Source organism: Lepidochelys kempii, chromosome 9 (assembly GCF_965140285.1).
Source record: "Lepidochelys kempii isolate rLepKem1 chromosome 9, rLepKem1.hap1, whole genome shotgun sequence".
NCBI classification, from domain to species: domain Eukaryota; kingdom Metazoa; phylum Chordata; order Testudines; family Cheloniidae; genus Lepidochelys; species Lepidochelys kempii.
Window position 1 is genome coordinate 3851436 of NC_136388.1, and position 8995 is coordinate 3860430.

Genomic DNA, 8995 nt, shown 5'->3' on the forward strand with positions numbered 1-8995 from the left:
CTTATGGGATTGCCTCGAGGCCAGGGCCCCATGGCGCGAGGTGCTGGGCAGCTGCAGTAGTGCGAGGTCCTCTCCGATTAGCACCATGCTGGGAGTATTTCCCCTTGCCTCTAGTTTGGGAGCTGGGTGGTTGGGCTCTCACATCTCGGGAGTCTTTTGACTCCACACCCCTTGCTGGGCTTTTATTGGGTTCATCTGCTTCTTTTATAAGACTCAGTCTCTGGTGTTATGATCTCTGGGGCGAGAAAGTCCGTCCATGGCCGAGACTGCAGGGATGGAAAATGGCTGCAGCCTTCTCTCATCCCGGGACTCATCAGGCTCCGCGTTCCCTTGGAGCCCCAGCTTTCCGCCTGCTGTGTCAGACTCCCCCACAGAGACAGCAACGTTTACCCTTTCTGCTCCCGCTCGAGGCCAGAGCAGGCACCCTGGCTGCATCGCCAGCTCTAATGAGTCTGTCCTCATGCTTTTCTAGCCACAATAGACGATGGAAACTAAGAGGCTGCAGGAGAATCTGAGCGTATTTAATTTTCATCATGGTTTTTTTTCCCTCCCCTTTACTTTTTCAGGGATATATAATGGGAGGCAAACTCTGTGCTCAGTGTTTTGTTCCTTGCTGTCAGCAGAGAAGCTGTCTTCTTTGCTCCCTTTCTGCTCACTGACTATTCACTTAGTGCAGGAAACAAAAGGAATAAAGCTAATTAGGGACCTGTAAAGTAGGCAAAGCAAAGCAGACAGGCATGCTGTTGGCTGAACTAGCTTGAGCTGCCTGGAGCAGACTGTTTCCTTGGCACAGTTTGGGGTCCGGGGTTATCCTCATTTCAGCCTGTCAATTAGTCAAGGCTTTTATTGAGATTAATTTTTTCCCATGTTCTCCCCCCTCTTCAAGGACTTTTTAAGCTCAGCTGAAGTTTCCTGTGAAGACAAGAGCCTCTCCAAGTTCTTGGCAAAACGATAAACAAATCTCCCATCTGCACACAAGGCTGAACTTGCTGATGCTTGCACAAAGGGCCAGGCAGGGCTGTGCGCTTCCAGCAAGATGTCAGATTGTGTTGCAAGACTGGAGAGGAGGGAATTCGGCCATGACCTCTATGCCTGCTATGACTTCACATGATCAAACAGTTCTGCCCATCCTGCAGCTCCAGGCCCAACTAGGAGAGGTTGTAAAATTTCGTGTGATGTTTGCTGCTCAGCCTGATACCTACCTGGAGTGCAGGATGAAGTCCTTCTTCAGGACCACATTATGATCTTACAGCTATGTAAATTGGGTGTATCTCCATGGAAACCAGTGGAGTTACACTGTTGTGGCAGAGGTGGGCGTGAGATCCCTGTGAAATCAGGACATGTTTTCCTTTCTCATGATCCTAGCTGGGGCATATCTCACATTCCTCCTCACCTTCTATGCAAAAGGAAACCTCCACCCCTTGCTCCCATAACTCCCTCCACAAAAACATAATCAGGGTCACATCTGGGCATATTTTCCATGTGTCTTTCCCCACCCCCCACTTTTAGTGACACGGCAAAGGAATTTGGGCTGGGGTGGAATGATGAGGGAAGGTTTCGCATGGGAGCTCAGCCCCCTGGGTATGTGCCACCTACAAGCAACTTACCGGGAAACCCTACCATTTGTGAAGCCACTCAACGTAGGAGATAGTAACTTTGGCTACTAGTCTGGAGACTGGCTGACAATCAGTCGTACTGATATCAGAGTTGTTATACCACTGATGAGATGTGTCTGATCTCATTAGATGGGAAACTGCTTCCACTTACTATTCATTGTTCTCATGGCACCATAGCTGTTTATGGCATTTACCGAACCTTACTGCCAAATGGAATATTAAGTTATAATCCAGGCTAGCTGGTGACTTTTCAAGCAGCTAGGAGTTGAGGTGTTTTCTGTAAATCATTAGATCTTTGGTTCTCTCTGCCTCTGGAACTAAATCAGAAGTAAGAGATTCTCCATGTTGAGAACTTCATCTCATCCTCCGGCTCTTCATCTGGCTGGTGATGGTCATATCAGTGGGTGTGATTTAGATGTTAGATTCACACACGTAAATACACTGAATAGGTTTCACACTCGGCAAAGGGACTCAGCTGGGATATTCAACTTCTGAGGCCATACAGATGGTGACAGGGAGTGCTGTCAGTTACTGGCAGAGCACTGAAAATGCTGTGGAGAGCGAAGCAGAACCAGGCAAATGCTGAAACCAAAAAAGTCATGAACGTTCATTCAGTCAGGAAGCACAAATTCACTTTTTAGCAGGGGTCACAGCCTTTTTATTGCTACCGGTAAAACACGGCATCATGAGGTGGTTGCTGTTTACAAGAATTCACTGTCAGGGAAAGTATCACAAGTAATGCCGTTAATGAACACGCATGAGACTGGTCATTGCATAAGTGAATAATCCAGGCCACCTTCTGTGTGTAAGAAGTTTCAGTCATCCAATCAGGCAGAAGAAGCAAGACCATGTGACTTAGCTGGCCTATTGCGTAGAACTGAGTGAATTATAAGTGATTCATACTGGAAACAATGATCCTGAGGAATAGTTAACTGGTAGCCCACTCTTTTCTGTAAAGCATTCATTAAATCATACTGAACCATGAGCAAATTAATAAAAATAACAATCTGTTCACAGGCAACAGAGAATGGGGCCACTTTTGTCTTATAAATTGTTCCCTGTTCTACCTTTGCCCAACTCCAGAGCAATTTCCAAGTTCAGTTAAAAGGAATAACACATTTTTGTGAACATTTTTGACATTTCCCCCCATTTTGACCAGCAGAGTTAATTACTTTTCGCCAGTGTTTGCATGGCACCAATGTCAAATCTTTTCCAGTTGGCTTCCATAGATCATGAGCCACGGTGCCATACATAAAACATTTGATTTTTTTTTTTAATTCTTGCTAGATACCTGGGTAGCAACCCTCCCTTCAGTGCTTCTCCCAGACACGACATCATTGCTGAGGCTGGACAAGCCACGTAGGAGAAAACACTTCACCAATAACCAGAAGTTAATCTTTTTTGGAGGTTCAAAATAGCTTCATTTAATTTTTTTGAAGAGCATTTCCCTATGACTCTTCTCTTCCTCTCATGATCCTGAAGCAGAGCTACTAGCTCAGTGGGGAAAGAAGACCTTCTTGTGGTATTTCTGGCCAAGGGCAAAACCAAGAAGTACTGGCAAGCTTATGACAGAGCCTGAATTAAGCAGATTTTTCAGAACAACCTGGCTCAGATAACTATCAAGACTCAGAGGTTTATATTCCCCTCTCACTTACACTGGTGGGCATAGATTCACAGATTCCAAGGCCAGAAGGGACCATCATGATCATCTAGTCTGACCTGATGTATAACACAGGCCAGAGACATGCCCCAAAATAATTCCTAGAGCAGGTCTTTTAGAAAAACACCCAATCTTAATTTAAAAATGACCAGTGAGGGAGAATCCACCATGACCCTTGGTAAATTGTCCCAGTGGTTAAATGCCCTCGCTATTAAAAATGTATGCCTTTTTCCAGGTCTGAATTTGTCTGGATTCAGCTTCCAACCATTGCATCGTGTTACACCTTTGTCTGCTAGACTGAAGAGCCCATTATTAAATATTTGTTCCCCATGTAGACACTTACCAAATGTAATCAGGTCACCTCTTTACCTTCTCTTTGTCATGCTAAGTAGATTGAGCTCCTTGCGTCTACCACTATAAGGCTTTGTCTACACTGGAACCTGAACGACAAAAAATTCTCGCTCAGGGGTGTGCAAAACCACACAGCTCTCTCCCACCAACAAACAGCGGCTACACTGCACGCCTTTTAGCGGCACGGCTGTCACGGCACAGCTGTGTTGCTAAAAGGTGCCTAGTGTAGACAGAGCCAAGTCATGTTTTCTAATCCTGTAATCATTCTCATGACTCTTCTCTGAACCCGCGGCAATTTATCAACCTCCTTCTGGAATTGTGGATGCCAGAACTGGACACAGGATTCCAGCAGCTTACACCAGTGCCAAATACAGAGGTAGAATAACCTCTCTGCGCCTACTCAAGATTCTCCTGTTCATGTATCCCAGGACGGCATTAGGTCTTTTGGTCACAGCGTCACACTGGGAGCTCATGTTCAGCTGATTAACCACTATGGCCCGCAAATCTTTTTCAGAGTCACTGTTGCCCAAGATAGAGTACCCCAGTACTAAACGTGGACTACATTCTTTGTTCCCAGATGTATACATTTACATTTAGCTGTTTTAAAACACATATTGTTTGCCTGCACCCAGTCTACCAAGCGATCCAGATTACTCTGTAGTAGTGACCTGTCCCTTCATTATTTACCACTCCCCCAATTTTTGTGTCCTCTGCAAATTTGATCAGTGATATTTTGTGTTTTCTTCCAGGTCACTGATAAAAATGTTATATAGTGCAGGCCATGAACCCATCCCTGCAGGACCCTGCTGGAAACAAACCCACTTGTTGATGATTCCCCATTTACAAATACATTTTGAGACCTATCTGTTAGCCAATGTTTAACCCTTTTAATGAGTTACATGAGGAAGCCATGGAAGCCAGTGGAGTGACATCTGAGTCAAAACATGGGAGCTCAAATTCAGGCCCAGAGTTCTGGCAAGGAGTGGGGGCCAAAGAGAAGCCAAGAAGCTTCAATATCTTCTTCTAATACCTTTGTACCTTCAAGCCAATATCTACTGCATTGAAAGATTGCCTGTAAATATGGTGCAGATCTAGTATAATGAGTTGGCCTGGAGAGAGAGGGTCAGCTTTCAGGAGGGATGTAGTTTGGTAGGACACCTAGAAATCTTTTTTAAGGTAAATTGCATATTTATTTATTCATATATTTATTTACTTATGCATGATTCTTACTCAGTAGTTTCAGGGATTTTTTTTCTCATCATTCCCTAGGTTCTTTCGAAGTTTACTGCTGTTCCTGGATATTGTCTCCTCTTTGTTACAGCACTACTTGCGAATATAAGCCATAAGAATACTTTTCTTCAAACTCTCCCTGCCTAACTCACTTCACCTCCAGCGACATACCAATTCAGATCAGCCCCTTTTGAGGCTCCCCTCTTTCAAATACTCCATGAGAAGCCTGCCCTGTTTCGTGTCTACCTGCAGCATGTTGGGGTCTTTGATTTCACTGGTGGTTTGTAGTTAAAGCCCATGTACTATCATTGAAATCTTTTTTGCTACTCTTCTTTTCATATCAGAAACCTATTTGGTTTCTGTTTATCTTCTTTTCCGTAATTGTTCTTTCGGATCAAGTGGTTTGCAAAAAGCACAGCTTCTAGGATTCTTCTTGATTTTTAACCACACTGGTTCTGTCACCAGACCCAGACTTCCTCCTTTGCTAGCCCACTTCCGTATCTTTACATTTCATCCTGTTCCTTCAATTCAGTCTCAGCAAAATGGTTTGTGCTTCTCCATATGTAGCCTACCATGGGTATCCTGTTTGGTCTGCACCAAGTGTGGTTGAAGAACGCATCACGAAAATCCTCTCTGCAGCCAGATATTCCTAGTTCCCTTATTTTCTTTGTCATGTTTCTTCTATTTATATTCACACACCATAGCTATAGCATCACCAGTGTAATCTTCTTACCACTGTGTCTGAGACGGTATTTCTATTTCCTGAGGTTGCTCTTTCTCTCTTTCATGTGCTATGTGTTTTTATTATTTACTTATTTGTATGACTGTATGGTGTAATAGCTGGTTTACGGACCAAGACTTCACTGGGGTAGGTGCTATACAAAAACAGAATAAAAATATGGTCCCCACCCCAAAGGCTTAGGTTACATTATTTACTCCTTATCCATTTAGGTTAGCTGCTGCCTGTCTCAAAAGGGCCCCTGTATTTGCCAACAATCCCTCCATTCCATTAGTTTAAATTCCTCCATCCTTGTCAGGTGCCCATTTCACTCTTTCGTAGCCCATCAAATCTGCAGAGTCCCCCATAGCTATAAGATTTCCCGTCACTCTCATATCCCCAAAGCCTGCCATTTGCGTTAGCTTTTCAGTCATACATTCCAGGGCCTGGTCATCTCATCAGTTCATAGATCATAGAAATGTACCTGGAAGTTACCTCAAAAAGTCTTCTAGATTAGCCTCTTGCGCTGAGGCATGACCAAATAAACCTAGACCATCCCTGACAGGTGTTTGTCTAACCTGTTTTTCAGAATCTCCAGTGATGGGGATTCCACAACCTCCCTTGGAAGCCTGTTCCAGAGCTTAGTTACCCTGAGAGTGAGAAAGTTCTTCCTCACATGTCTAACCTAAATCTCCCTTGCTGCAGAGTAAGCCCATTACTTCTCCTACCTTCAGTGGACCTGGAGAACAATTGATCACTGATCTCTTTAGAACAGCCCTTCACAGATTTGAAGACTGTTATCAGGTCCCCCCTCGGTCTGCTTTTCTCAAGACTAAACCTGCCCAGTTTGTTGAACCTTTCCTCATAGGTTAGGTTTCTAAAGTTTTCATTGCTCTCCTCCGGACTCTCCAACTTGTCCACACCTTTCCTAAAGTGCAGCACTGGACACAGTACTCCAGCAGAGTCCTCACCAGTGTCAAGTGAAACAGGACAATTTCCTCCTGTATCTTACATACAATAGTCCTGTTAATTGACATGAGCTCTTTTTGCAACTGCATCACATTTTGAGCTCATTCAATCTGTGATCCACTGTAACGCCCACATCCTTTTTTCCAGCAGTGCAACCACCTAGCCAGTTAGTTCCCGTTTTGTAGTTGTGCATTTGATTTTTCCTTCCTAAATGCAGTACTTTGCACTTGTCTTTAATGAATTTCATTGCATGCATGCAGCTACCAATTACTTCAGCAGGAGGTGTGCACAGCCAACTGGTGGGGTAATCAGGCTTGGCTTTTCTAAACTATCCCTGCACCCCATCCTGATTGTAGCACAAACCGCACTTCCAAGGATCTACCTGCACTCCAGATATTATGTAGTTTATTTCTTAATTCCTCAAGCCTGTACTTTCAGGTCCTGAAGTCTGCTTGGCATCCATATCATCCATCTGAATATAGCTAGAATATGAACGTTGCTAGGAGCTTATCTTTCTGCCATATGTTGCCTTCTGCCTTGCCCATAATTCCCATAGAAGATCTGAGGATCATGACTGCACAATGCTATCTTCATTTCTAAGACTATGAGATATCTGCCACTACTACCCCTGCCTTTTCCTACGTTCCCCTTCAAGAACAATTCTTCTGGAATCCTTGGATCATCAGGTCCATCTGCCTGTATCTAATACGATCCCTTCCAACCCAAATGATTCAGTACTTAGCCTGCATTTAAGTGATGGGTAAACTATTCCTGTATATAACGCCCGGGCAGGAGTTTTGACTGGTAAAGGAGTAAATAAAAGGCTGCCAGATTTGGCCCCTAATTTGCAAAGGGTTCTAACGTACTCTGAGTTGAAAGGCACTCTGTGTATGTCAAATGTGATTACATAAGGGACACGCAGAAAAGAACATTGCCGTGTCTACGCTCAGTCACTCTGCTCTCCTGTCACGGCAGCCAGAGGGTTGGTTCTGGAGGCTGTCGTGCCACATTACATGATTTAGTGGCATGTGTCCGGTTGTGGTGCGTTGACACTGCTGCTACACTGATTTACTTGTAACTCTTTTTCTCCGGCACCTCCCAATGATACATCATTAGCTTTTCTCTGGGGACAATGAAGGAGAGCCGGAAATGATGTCACTGGTATAAGAAATGAACAACGTTCTCCTGCCAGAACCGAAAACGACCCCATCCCAGCAGGCCCTGATGGGTCCCTTTGCAGGCAATCTCAGCCAGAAGGCCAAGGACAGAATGGGCACAGAGACCACTCTCCCCAAGACAGGCCTAGGGCACGCTGGACGAGCTAGAGGGGCTGCTCCTTCTCTTTAGATGATAAAGGCTTCACTGTCCAGGGACATCGAGCGCAGACTTTTCACCAGCACTGAACTGGGAGGCAGCATGGACTAGTGGATAGGGCACTGAACTAGCTATCAGGAGAGCTTGGCTACTCTCCCTGCTCCACCTTCATGGGTGACCTTGGCAAGTCAATTCACCTCCTGTTGCCTCTGTTTACCCACCTGTAACAGGTGGCTCACAGTGCTCTCGAGTCACAGATTCCAAAGGCAGAAGGGACCATTGCGATCAGCTAGTCTGACTCCCCCCCCCCCCCCCCGTGTTACACAGGCCTTTATAAAGTGTCTTGGGTTCTCTGGATGAAACACTGTAGTGAAGCGCTAATGCTGTTGTTATTATTAATTAGTTATTATTATTATTTGTTATTATTTCATTTTACATCTACTAAGGAAAGTGACTATAGTCTATATTCACCATTCCTACCTGGCCAGCAACTGCTCTCTGCTTCTGCCACCCCCTGAGTAGGTGCTACACACCCATCCTCTGAGCTGCCCCCAATTTCTGCTTCCTACTGCTCTGGAGGAGGGGCACCATCCTTGGGACAGCCAGTGATAAGAGCCTCCCTAGCATGCTGGTCCTGCGGGCCTGTGTTGTGGGGTCATCTCCTGCAGAGGGAAAGATTCTAAAGGGTTTTGGTTTTAATTTGGGGTCCCCCGTCCCCCAGCTGCCTGGGGGAGGTGGGAGAAGGTATGAACTCTCAGCCTGATGGTGTTCTCATAGCCAGCTCCCCAACTAGGACAGCAACCGGGGAGCCGTGAAAACGGACTCGGCCAAAGGAAAAACAAAGCAGTAAATAAAATCCAAATTACCAGGGAAGCTGCATTAACTCTGTCTTTGGGGGATCGATGATGATCCACCTGGATGATCCACCTCTCTGACCACATGTCCTGTGGAACATCCCCCTCAGGTGGAACATCCTAACCGCAGCTGCAAATGATCAGTATTTACCTGTGTGCCTTCATCATTTGCTGCTTTAAGAGCTTCCTCCTTAAAAGCTGTTCCCAGTGAGGGTGGCTAGCATGAGCCAAACACAGGCTTGGTGTAACCCCATTCACCTCAGCAGAGCGGCACCCACGATGA